Source organism: Apostichopus japonicus, chromosome 3 (genome assembly GCF_037975245.1).
Source record: "Apostichopus japonicus isolate 1M-3 chromosome 3, ASM3797524v1, whole genome shotgun sequence".
Taxonomy (NCBI): Eukaryota; Metazoa; Echinodermata; class Holothuroidea; order Aspidochirotida; family Stichopodidae; genus Apostichopus; species Apostichopus japonicus.
This window is the reverse complement of record NC_092563.1, coordinates 2,496,482-2,508,935: the sequence shown is the minus strand read 5'-3', so window position 1 is coordinate 2,508,935 and position 12,454 is coordinate 2,496,482. Positions and strand designations below refer to the sequence as shown.

Here is a 12,454-nt window from a genome sequence, read left to right as displayed (position 1 = left end):
CAATAACCGCACCTTTTTGACCCTCAATAATACTTCTGTGCAGTTTTTCAAATTAAATGAAACAGATGTACAGAATAGCTTAAGTCCGTTTTCTACAATTTCGTAATCGAATTCATCAACAGATAGTAAACAAAGTATCTCTGACTGGATTGGTTTACTTTCAATCAAGTATTTGCATTTGAATGTAAAACCAAGAACAAGTTTTGCTTGCAACCCACCCCCCACCCACCCGTCCTGTCTCCCTTGGTTTTAATTTTTCAAATTTTATTCTCAAACTTAGCTTATGGTCAACGCGTAATAATGGGGCAAATGTACAGAGAACATATGAAACTTTAAATTTCAACGTCCAGTCATGGAGGTATCGTTCACTTGGCCAATAATGCCAATATTGTATCGCGCATGCGTACTTCAATAATCAATATTGCAATCGGTGCCATCCAACCACCTCTTGCCACGAATTTGACGATGATTATTAATTCATACTTAGCCTCTCGATGCAAGGGGGCAAATGAGGTTGAGATTTTGGTTTTCGTGGCCAGGTACTTTCTTTGGTGACTTTCTGGGTGACAAAAACTACCTCCTGTTTGCTAGTGAGAGATTTCATAGTAAAGGTCCCCTTTGTCTTCCTTTAAAAACACAACACAACACACATGCTTCATATTTTGCACAAAAAAAAAGACCGAAATCCGGTCGCATTGACAAATGAACCAACTTGACAGTGACGACAACAACACCGACTTTTTTTTACGTTATTATCGAAGAAATCACTCGCTTTAACAAGAGAAGACGTCGAAAGGTCGAGAAAACCATCCCCAGAACGCTGCCGCGAAAGACAATGAGTGTAATAACCGTGTAAATTATCACTGGGAATCCGAGGGTTTCGATTAACGGGGTGTCTGGGTAATCCGACAGGAAGAGATCATTATGTAGGTCAATCTAGTTAAATTAGAACGTCACTGAAATTCATCTGTGACTTTTAGTTCCAACAGGCTGTATACTCTTTCCTTATACTACGACCAAGTACACTGCTGTAAGCCTATATACTATGTGCTACCGCCCGTGCCGTGTGCGTACAACCACGTTAGACGTACTCGGTTTCTTGTGTGGGATTGGTTGTAGACTGACTCGCACGTTATCCTCTATAGACAATTTGCCCCATATACAGTACACCTGTTGTGTGTGTGTGTGATAATCTCATTCAAACTCTGTTGATTATTAAAGCCCTTTCTCGTTTCCACGATATACACAACTTGAAGTTTTGATAAATCTGGGGAATCTCATTAAATATGTGCAAACTATGACGTAGAATGTTGCACTCATCAAAATGTCTTATTATAGCCCTTAACAAGTTCACCCCTAATTACAAGCCCACTCATATCATTTGAATAATGTGATGTTCCTCTTTGCAAAGAAGACAATACAATATTTCAAAATATAGCCTCATGCCACAAATCTGTGTTCAGTGTCTTTGAAAAGAAGGTTGCTAAAACTAGGGAATCACATAACAGAAAATTAGGTAGTCACTCCCTTTACATCATCAATGAAGTGCATAGTTAGCTAATGTTTATTCATAAATGAAAATATAATTCATAGAAGACTTGTAAAATGGTTAATATTTGATGGGAGTTTATTCTCATGACTTCTAATGCCTATTAGATTGATAAGGACAATGTTGTTCATAGGTGTCCGTAGACCTAAAGTAAGTCACTATTGAATGTAACGGAATTGCTTCACATTTCAATTGATGGTTGCCGTCATTTTGTGAAATCTTTGGAGGACTGAACGTGATGAATGTTTGACATGATGAAAGAAGTTAGTTGAAGATTGGTATAGAAAAGGAAGAACGCCACTTTCTGTTAAGGCTTTTACTTTCTGTATCAATAAGCCTGTGCGCATAAGACCGCCCTCCGCCTATTAGGTCTTACAAGACCTTTGGGGCAGGGATCTGAAAATACAATTCCAACTCAGAGAAGTCTTCCTTAATTTTCACTGTACTGCTTTTCAGTTTTTCGTGCAGACATTGTATGATGTTTGAGACCAAGTGTATGTTTACCGAGTTTTCGGTTTTCAAGTTTCGGTTTGTTTCTGATTTGATTTCCTTCAGAAGAAGATAGAATCGAGTGTGTTTGATCTGAGATACAAAATCAAAATGGCTACCAATGAGAATGCCATGTAAGACCTGTATATTGCCTTAACAACCTGTGTATCATCAATGTTAAATTGAGCGCGGAAAGATGAACTATGCTTTCAAAACAGTGCATTTGCTATAGAAGCGATGTTACTGTACTAAATGATATAGGAGAACCTATTATAGATACATATGTTCTGCAATCGTTAAGAACAAAGTCCAAAACCACCTATAGCTAAATGAATGAGATATATCCTGGTTTCACAAAACATACCAAAATGATTAATTCTGGAATCGAAAACAGACGGTATATCGGCTAATGGTCTTACATATCACGTCATACGCGGTCACCACGTTATGTATCTCTGTCAAAGTTCACGTTATACTTTGTGACTCAGCATGGAAACCAGTGTCGACGTTATAAATGGGGTTTGCTTGTCATTTGATATATATGATATTTAAGACTCGGCATTTGGCCAAATTCAATAAATCAGGGAACTAAAGATGATCAAACCTTTCATGATTTGTCATCGTTAGATTTAAAGGCGGTGTCAGAAACAGAAAAGCTACATATCAATTTCACCTGTTCGGGCTAGACAGGGAGAGGGGTGAGTGGAATGCTTTTTGTGGAACGTGCACTGGTGAGGGTTTTTTTTTTAATTTCAAAGTTTTGCGTTAACGTGTAAAATGTTGCGTTGTCTTCTATATGATATGTACAATCAGAAATAAACAGTTTATATAATTTCATATTAAATGATATATATATTCCCTTTATTTTATTGTAAAGTCTGGTTATAATAACTGGTAACATACACACTGATATTAAATATATCGCCTTTGGATCACGCAGCTTTTCTCCAGATGCCACAAGCACGGCAGCTGATGTAGATCTGTAGGCTTTAACGACAGATGTTTTCAGTCAAACACGTGGTACGAGTCAAAAGAGACATTACGATGGCGGTTAACTCTCGTGTGCAGGTCAACTCAATCCCCATTTCTGATGTTTGGTGTTTAAGTTTTCTTAGAAACCTGGATCTTGTAAACAATTCCCAACGATTACAAAGAAGGACTGTAGCTGTTTAGTACCCAAAAAAAAGACTGAATTTACGGCCAAAAGATCTCGAAAAGATCGAAAATAGGCTAACTCTTATTTATTATTTTCCCTCAAGCAAGGTTACCATGGGTTACTTTAAACTTGCATGTCTGCCCTGAGACATCTGTTGCAGTATTATCATGTATAGTTGTAATTGTGTGTGTGTGTACATACAAGAAAATAATCATGGAAATATTCAAGTTTCGTCGAATTTCACAGGCCAATATTCTTCTCTCTTTATTTCTGTTACTGCCAGCCGCAGAGTGCAGGTGTACAGCTGCTAACAATATTCAATTTCGTCCGAGGAATATGTACCGCTCGATTGTGCTTATTGTAGGGGAGGGAGGGGAGGGAGGAGAGGGAGGGGAGGGAGGGGAGGGAGGGGAGTGGGAGGGAGAGCGGGAGGGGAGGGAGAAGCACAAGGATAAGTACGAGAAGTAGGGGCAAGAGGTTTATATTGTCATGAAATAAATAGTTTTGTTTCACTTGTACATGGTGATGTTTTTGTCTTCCTTCATAGATGTCTTAGGCTATACGTATTATGCTTTACGTGTTAGGTTATACGTATTAGGATATACGTATTAGGATATACGTATTAGGCTATACGTATTGGGCTATACGTGTCGTTGTAGCGCCCAATGTTCTATTTGCTTCGTTCTTTAACCGATACATTCAAATCATATATCTAGAACTATCTAGAACTAGAACAGAAGTTTGTTCAACTTGTCCTCAGATAGCCTTTCAACCCAACCAGTCTTATTTCAAATTAGTTATCCCTTATTTAGTATTGATTTTTTTTTTTTGTGCAAGATCCTGCTAGAGGAAATGATCAAACTCTCGACTAGGGTCGAAGGTCACATTTGTGACTTCGTGCGTTTAATACCACCATTCGAATATACAGTATAACAAGGACAACGTGAATGTACAGATTAAAAAAAATAGTGCATAGATATATATGAAGATATGACCACGTATTTCCCCTTTGGAAAAGTAAATTAGTCCGATGTAGACACAAAAAAAGAAGCCAATCTCGTAATAATAAGAAGTCACGAAAAGTGGCCGAGTATCACACAGATGGAAAACGAATATACACGAACACATTTGCCATTTAGTCAATGTTCTTTTTCCTGTTCTTGCTGCAAGCTTAGTCGTACATTTAGGACATTCGTTTTTTAGTCTGGTGTTTCAATTTCTTTACAAATTTATCAATAATTACCGAGTAATAAGTAATAATTGATTAACAAAATGGGAAGGGGGAGGGGTAGGGTGGGGGAAGCCCTTCTAGATTTTTCTTTTTCACTTAATGACCCTTAATCTACCAAAAATTGCAACATTTGAATGTAGCCTATATGACAACATTTTAATATAGCCTACATGACAATATTTAATGTAAACCGTGTAGATATATATATATATATATATATATGTATATTTGAAATCCACCTTGTTAAGAGTAAGAACTGTATGACCACTGCTTACACTTAATAAAGTAGATACAGATACCAAACGTAAAGTTCATCTAGGTTTCACGTTTTGAGTTATCTCTTTTTTACAGGTTTTTAGACTTTGGCCTCTGTTGACCTCGAATAACCTTTGACCTCCACAGAAAAAAAAATGTTCTTGTAATCAGTAAGATGGATCCACATGCTCAGTATCACGTATGAAGTTGATCCAACTTTTAACTTTTCGAGTTATTCTGTTAACAAGGTTTCCAGACTCTCTATTGACCTCTGAAAAAAACAAAAACAGAAAACAATAGGGATATTACACTCCGTATGGTGGATCCACAGTAATAAGTATAAAAGTTCATCCAAGCTTTAGTTTTGGAGATACAGTGTAAATAAGGTTTTCATATTTTGAACCTCTGTTGACCTCAAATGACCTTTGACCTCTGCAGAAAACAATAGGCTTCTTGTACTCAATATGGTGGTGTATATCCACATACCAAATATGCAGTTAACCTAGTTATTGTGTTTAAAAGTCACGGTGTCACACACACGCGCGCGCGTAAACGCGTATAAGCACGCACACATGCAAAAACACATATATGGCATCACCATCGCAAAGATTCATTTTTTCTTTCGTTAAGGAACCAAACATGATCGCGAGGATCAGGCGAAGAATATCGAACTTCAAAGAAAAATGATTGGTTATTATACTTGTGGTCGTGAAACGTCTAACGTATAAAAGTTATGAAGGAATATGTACACTAAAGCTGAACCCATGCAATGTTGCCAGTTATTCAAGGATACACTCCTCGGCATATGCGTATAATGCGAAAGCATTTTGACAATTTTATGTACACTGTCACCTGATCATAAACAAAACAAAATAAAAACAAAACAAAAAACAATAACAAAACCAATAAACGTATAAATGTACACACACTTAGCATAACATTCTAGCAGTAACATTGTTGACATTCTCAACATATATCGTTATATGGTGGAGCTGTGAACTTATAAGAGAGACAACAAAAAACGCGTCAAATATTATTCCCCTTTGTGGCACGTTCCGACATAGTTTACAAAACAATGACAGAGGTTAAGAAATGATATCTAATATCTATAAATGGTATAATACAAAGGTTATCATGATCCAAAAGTGTTTCTGTCATGACTTATTACTTATCATGTTGTCTGTCATTTAGAACCATTTTCGATCAGTTTTAATCAGCGGAAGATGGATTGTAAAGTAAACATGTGTTAGAGAATATTCCCATGTATCTCTGTGTTTATGACGCTTCTTTGCTACTCACACCAATGACGGCAGTCTTTAGCGATTGAATACAATTTGGTGACCCCCTCTTCCAGCTGTAGAGTGTATGATCATTATCCTTTATTCTCATTAGTAATAGCCCACCCACCCCCACCATACCCCCATCCCCGGCAATTCCCTGATGCTTTAGCATACTTACATAATATTTCAACCAAATCGTTGCATAGGTATATTTAGGGGCGTGTGTACATGGCCAAATTAGAGTCATATTTCCCATTTTCTCCCATTTCCATCCTTAAGCAACCCCCCCCCCCCCACAATCCTCGCCGTCCTTAGCTTACCACATAACCCTTTGTCCTCCTTCCCTCCTTAAATTTCCCAAATTGCACTTTACATGATCTTCCTACAACTTGGTATATTTTATTTTGCAGACACTGTCGATACTCATGTACGTGTTTGTTTTATTTGAATTTAGAAAACTTCAGTTGCTCACGAAAAGTCACGAGTATCTTGGTGAATGCTGCACTGATGCCAAGCAAGTGACAAACCCAAGAGAAATAGGGACACACATGAGCAAAATCCATTTTTTTCTTTAAATCAAGATGGTGCTTCAAAAATATTAAAGATAAAAATATCTATCAAGCTTTGCAGGTTGCCAGGAAAAGGGCAAAATTTTAGACCTGTAAACTAACACACGGATGTTTCATATGTACTATGAATCAATGTGCATGATAGGGTATCAACAGCTGATCATATAATCATATAAAAAAAATACCACTACCAATGTCAATTCAAATTGCGTCTATGACTTTAGTGACACTCCTCAACTTCTAGAAGATGTATAGATGTACCCTAGAAGATGTATAGATGTACCCCACCACATCACATTTAACCAATGAAGTCCCTTCCCAAAATAGCCGATACCAAAAACCCTTCCATTCAAAACATGTACCATAAGTCACGTGAGGAGTGATTTATAATGATCTTGACGAACTTATACTGTCGGCAATGTTCACAACCTGCTCTCTCATCCCCCCTCACCCCTCAAATCACGATCGTTTACATTCCCTTTGACCCCTCCCCTATCCCCTATCAAAATGACAATCTAACTCATAAACATTGTATCGACCTAAGTGTCTTGTTTTTATGTCCCATTGGTGGGGGCGGGGGGGGGGGAGCGATGCAGTACGTTAAACGGGGAAGTCAATTCCAACTTTCATGTCTGGCATATGGATTCATTTTACGAATAACAATCTCATTTTGTGTATTTATTATAGTTTAAAGTGACAAACATTCTACCGATTCCAAACTATACGGCGCACTAAGGGTGGTCTAATTCAGGAGAAACCGGCGAAACCTTCCATTCCTTCTCACTGGGAGATTCTCCGTGAAAGGAATTGACGGCACGACGAGAAGAATGACGTCATCAAATGAAGTCAATGATAACTGGATCATTTTCACTCCATTTACTTGTTGTAACTATGTAGTTCTCGTCATGCTGTGAACCATTACCTATAACGGGGTTTTATGAGAAAGGCAGGCTCATTAACCTAACAAGCCAAATATAATAAGCCTAGCTTTTGCGCGATGTCAGTCATACGTTGTACTTTTGTGTGTGTGTCCATTTTACGAACCCTTTCTCAATTATGGTGTTGAAACGTTCAAATTTGGGTTGCAGTATGGACGAGATATAGACGCAACTGTTCTTCAGCGAGGCACAAAAATATGGATATGATTCCTGCTTCGACAGGATAATGAAGTTGGCTGATTTTTTTAAATATTTTTTTAAGAACACCTGTTGCTGACACACCAATGTATTTTCATTTAACCAACTGAAACATATACTCAGAGTAAAACTATTTGCTTTGCAAGTTGTTAGCTAAATTTAAAAATGTACCCAAAACGCAATAAGTACATATATTCATATATTTGAGAATTTCTCTATGTTGATTGGCCATATCCATTTTCTTGGAATGGGAGAACATTCATGGTGACATCATCGTTTTCACGCCTAATTGATGTGAAGAGGCATATATGCATGCAGCTGAACACGTTCTGAGACGGTATAACCATGACTAGGTATTTTACAATCCATCTTAACGGGACTCTACGTGGAACGATACACTCTTGTTTTGTACCGTTATTTTCAAACTGTATGGTTAACAGCATATGGTTCGAATAGGGTCTCTTTCTCCGTCAATGTTTCTCTATTCGCTATAATGGGATAACCAATAATGTTTATGTTTTTGTTAAATATTAAGGAAGTAATGCGGGGTACCCAAAGCAACATAATAACCCCATCCAGACAGCTATGTGTTTGTCACGACATGCTTAGATCACTTAAGAAAATACCACGACCAGAAAATAAGCCAAACAATGCGTGGGCATGTGAGACGGTTTAAATTAGTTAGTTTGTCGGCGTTATATCCACCACCTGCGTCTAATACATGAAAACCTACCAAGAAGAATTGAAGAGGTCAAAGAAGGAACATACAAAACGTTAACATATCTCTCGTGAGTCTCGTCGGGGTTTCTGAACATTTACTCTAGGTTTTTCTCTCTCGTTTTTTTTAAACTTTTTGGTAGATCTCTTCCTCGTTTTCTTTTCTCACAGATGTGAAATGTCAAGTTGAATACTGTATAGTATATAACGTGCAGCTGCTTGTGGTGGTAAATGTAGTACTGACGAGCATACAGTAACTGATAGATGTAGAACACCGTGTAAACCAGGTCAAGTCGATGTATATATATACAGCGATGGTTGAAGAACTTAAAAATACTTTGGAGGGATATCTGCCGGTGGGTTTATATATTGATTACCAGCAGTGGCGTAGGAAGGTACTTTTGAGTGGGGGGCTGAAGACTGATGGCCGGCCTGGGGGAGGGGTCTAAGGGGAGGGGGAGGGGTCTAAGGGGAGGGGGTGTCCCCCTCCCCTTTGGAATTTTTTGCATTTTCAGGTAGCCTCAGATGCAATTTGGTGCAATATAGCACACTTCAACACCCACTCCATTTTGTTAACTTAATTTTGTATTTTCACCAGGCCTTAGATGCAATTTGGTGCTCCAAATGAGATTTTTTTTTCTCATTTGGAAATGAAAAAGGGGTTTTCTGACTTGCGAAGCGGGGGGGCGGAATGATACTTCCGCCCCTCCACATTTTTCACTGGGGGGGGGGCTGGCGCCCCCCAGCCCCCCGGTTCGCCAGCCCCCCGGTTCCTACGCCCTTGATTACCAGACGTTTATTAAGAAACTAAAAGGCAAATGTGACTATAGAGGGAGACAGACTGGTATGTCGCCATCGTATGGGATGGAGAGCATGGGTGTACAATAGTCTTGATCAAACCGTTTCTAAATTTGTTATGACTTTCTTACGTTTCTTACGGCTTTGAGTGGGTTGTATACATATGGATATGTGATGTATTTTAACTATTTCAACCCATGGGCCTCCAGAAGGGGAGAGGGAGAGGTCAAGACTCATCCACCCCCCCCCCCCCCGCCCATCTCAGTAATCACCTTTACCTACAGGTATGAGTAAGTTGACTAAGAAACTGATTCATGGAATAGTTTGGACAGAGCTTAACTTAAATATCTTTGGAAAACATGAAATTATGTGATACTGAAAATATTATATGGATATTCCTTAATTTAACAAATTAAGATGTCTCGAGGCTCTTACAATGTATGATACAGGGTTTTCACCGGATAATAGTCCACACTCGTATACAAGACTGCACATTAACTTTAACAAACATTATTGATACAACAACTAAGCAAATTTCATCGGACAGCTAAACGTCACTAGCATTCTACCCCTTCCCTAGTGATTCCCATTACAGTCGTCCCTGCCCCCCCCCCCACCTCTTCCCACCCCACCCCAACACCACCAGCATCCCTATAAAGCCATATTTTCTATGAATGATAATGTTGCATTCTAGGCATTGAAATAATTGCATTGGATATTAAAACCTTGCATTTGGTTGGTTTGTAAGCAATTTATAGTTACAATTCCTTTATATACCAACATTTTATAAACTGTTTGAGTTTGGCACTATAGTACTGGCCTCCAACATTTTGAACTGTCGCAACTCTTTCAGTATATACAGATATAAGGCTCTGCGTCGAATCTACGTACTATAACCTTGATGTTTGGTCATCAATGTTTGGTCACTACCTTTAAAGATAAACTAGGTCACATCAATGACAGGAAAGAGGGACTGATTATCACTGATACAATACTAACAATTGCCGTTTACAAAATCCCTAAATTGTGGCGTTCTGGGAGAATATATATATAGACACTGTTTATTATAACACGCACGGATGCATAGCTAACTATACATTGATTTGCGAGTAAGATGTGTATCTCCTGCTGATAACCCATTTTCCTTGCCCTCATCACCCCCCACCCCCACCCATACCATCCCACACCAGGCAGGTAGGGCTAAATACGAATTCTTCTTCTGTAACATTGCCATCACTAAAGGTTATGTAATCTGCAGCCCTCCAATATGTTGGAAGTTTTTCTTTTTCTTAAGCATAACAAAGTTATAATTTTTTAGGACAGATGATATTAAAATAGCACACTCATCCCATTTCCCATACAACAAAACATACATCCCCCATCCATCGATGATGCCCATATTTTGGAAAATTACAAGATATTGTAAAATCGCAGCAGTTTCTGAAAGAATAATTTGGACAGTCCATTCCATCCGACTTTACTTTTCTATTGTTGGCGCCACCACTATGCATATCGCAGAACCTGTTTCAGATTTTGAAATAATCGTTCAATAAATAGAGATGAAAAACTTCCGATCATGAAGACAATAACCTGAAATGATGGCAACAAAGGGAAATCACATTCCCAAATGCTTCCGCTTTGTTGAAACTATAGACAAGCCTTGTTGTTTCGTAGTGATAATCATCTTCCTCCTACACGCTAAGTATATCACACAAGGAAGGAGTCTAGTTAGGAGTGGTGTCTAACCGCTACTGCCTGTGACATGAAACATTCTTTCCATGATCACTTCATATAGCATCATGGAAAGGATGTGTCACAGCCAGGATATGTATGTGTGTGTGTATATATATATATATATATATATATACACATATATAATATATATATACACACATATATATATATATACACATATATAATATATATATACACACATGACACATCTTTAATGTCTTTTATTTTAGTCTTTAATGACACAGTCTCCTCCGCCCCTAATTTTCCGCCGTCTGCCCTTCCGACCGCAATACTACCCACGTGTATATTCCATCATTGAAACAGTAAAGATATCGGTAGCCTACACGATTGATAGAAATGCTTTCCATCCAGACATAAACAGAGCTTGAATCTTACTAGTACTGATGGTCGTTCGGGTACCTTCTCTGTCATAGGCCTATTGTTATACTTGAAATCATGTTTTTGTTTCTCTTTTCCTTGTTGTTGTTTTGTACTCGAATCATTAAGTCTGCTCGCCACCATAATACTATATCATGGAAGGATCACGTACGTAGCCTACCAAGCCTATACGTGTCGATTTTCCTAAGATAGATATACTGTAGGGCTGCATGCAACCAAATGGTACGGCATATTGGTATCCCGTTTTGAATCCATCTTTTTTCCTGTTTTGAAAGTTAGTCAAATGCAAGCTGAAAGGAACGAGTTAAAGCTATGAAAACAAGGACGAGATTATTGTATTCAGACAAGTAATATACCTCAGAGACTATTACTTTCACGAAAATGGCTAATCATGTATTCTTACCGAGCTTTAAATGTCATCAATGGCGAATACCTAACTACTTTGACCTCTTTTCCCGCAGAGTTTGAAGATTATGTGTATGGTTGTGTGTCCTTTGTAGCGCGGTTAAAACGTAGCGGGTGGCATACATACATGTACATGCAGGCTGATACAAACACTACTCTATAGACGAATAACCTTTTCCTCTATATAACAAGAGCAGTGCAATCAACTCACTCGTGCACCGAACTGTGAGAAAAAGAGAAATATCATCTTTTGGCAGATGGCGAACTCACGAGAAATAAATAAATATATATATATATATATATATATATATATATATATATATATATATATATATATATATATATATATATTTTTTTTTTTTTTTTTATTTGATAAATATATAATACGAAATAATACAAAAGATAATGCAAAAGAAGAAGAGGAGGAACCGGGAGGCGTGGGTTGGGCTTGGTAAGATGGTGGTGAGGGCGGTGATGGGGTTAGATCGCTATCTTGAGAGTTCCGTACTGTTCTACTTTACATTGCGCAAGTAAGTGTTAAACACTATAGGCTATAATGTTTACGTTACTACTCCCTATACGCCTACGTGATTGTAGTAAGGCAGTTCTTGAACGTTAAACAGAATGTCTGAGTGAACGACACTGAGCTGTTCATGTGACGAATGCCATGCACGTACTGTTATCACTATATGTTCTCTCTCTCTCTCTCTGCCCTCGAAATCTGCGATTCCCTTCA

At 38.1% G+C, this 12,454-nt stretch overlaps 1 protein-coding gene across 2 annotated transcripts in view; it reads right to left on the bottom strand.

Moving 5' to 3' along the window:
• Nucleotides 1-12,454, bottom strand: part of LOC139959926 (uncharacterized) — a 44,314-nt gene that overhangs the window by 20,587 nt on the left and 11,273 nt on the right. The window contains exon 2 of one of the 2 annotated variants that reach the window (XM_071957866.1): nt 4,064-4,951. The exons of the other annotated variant lie outside the window; for it this stretch is intronic. The gene's annotated coding sequence lies outside the window, so the exon portion shown is untranslated. Of the gene's footprint in view, nt 1-4,063; nt 4,952-12,454 lie in introns of those variants that run through there. 2 annotated transcript variants of the gene reach the window in all.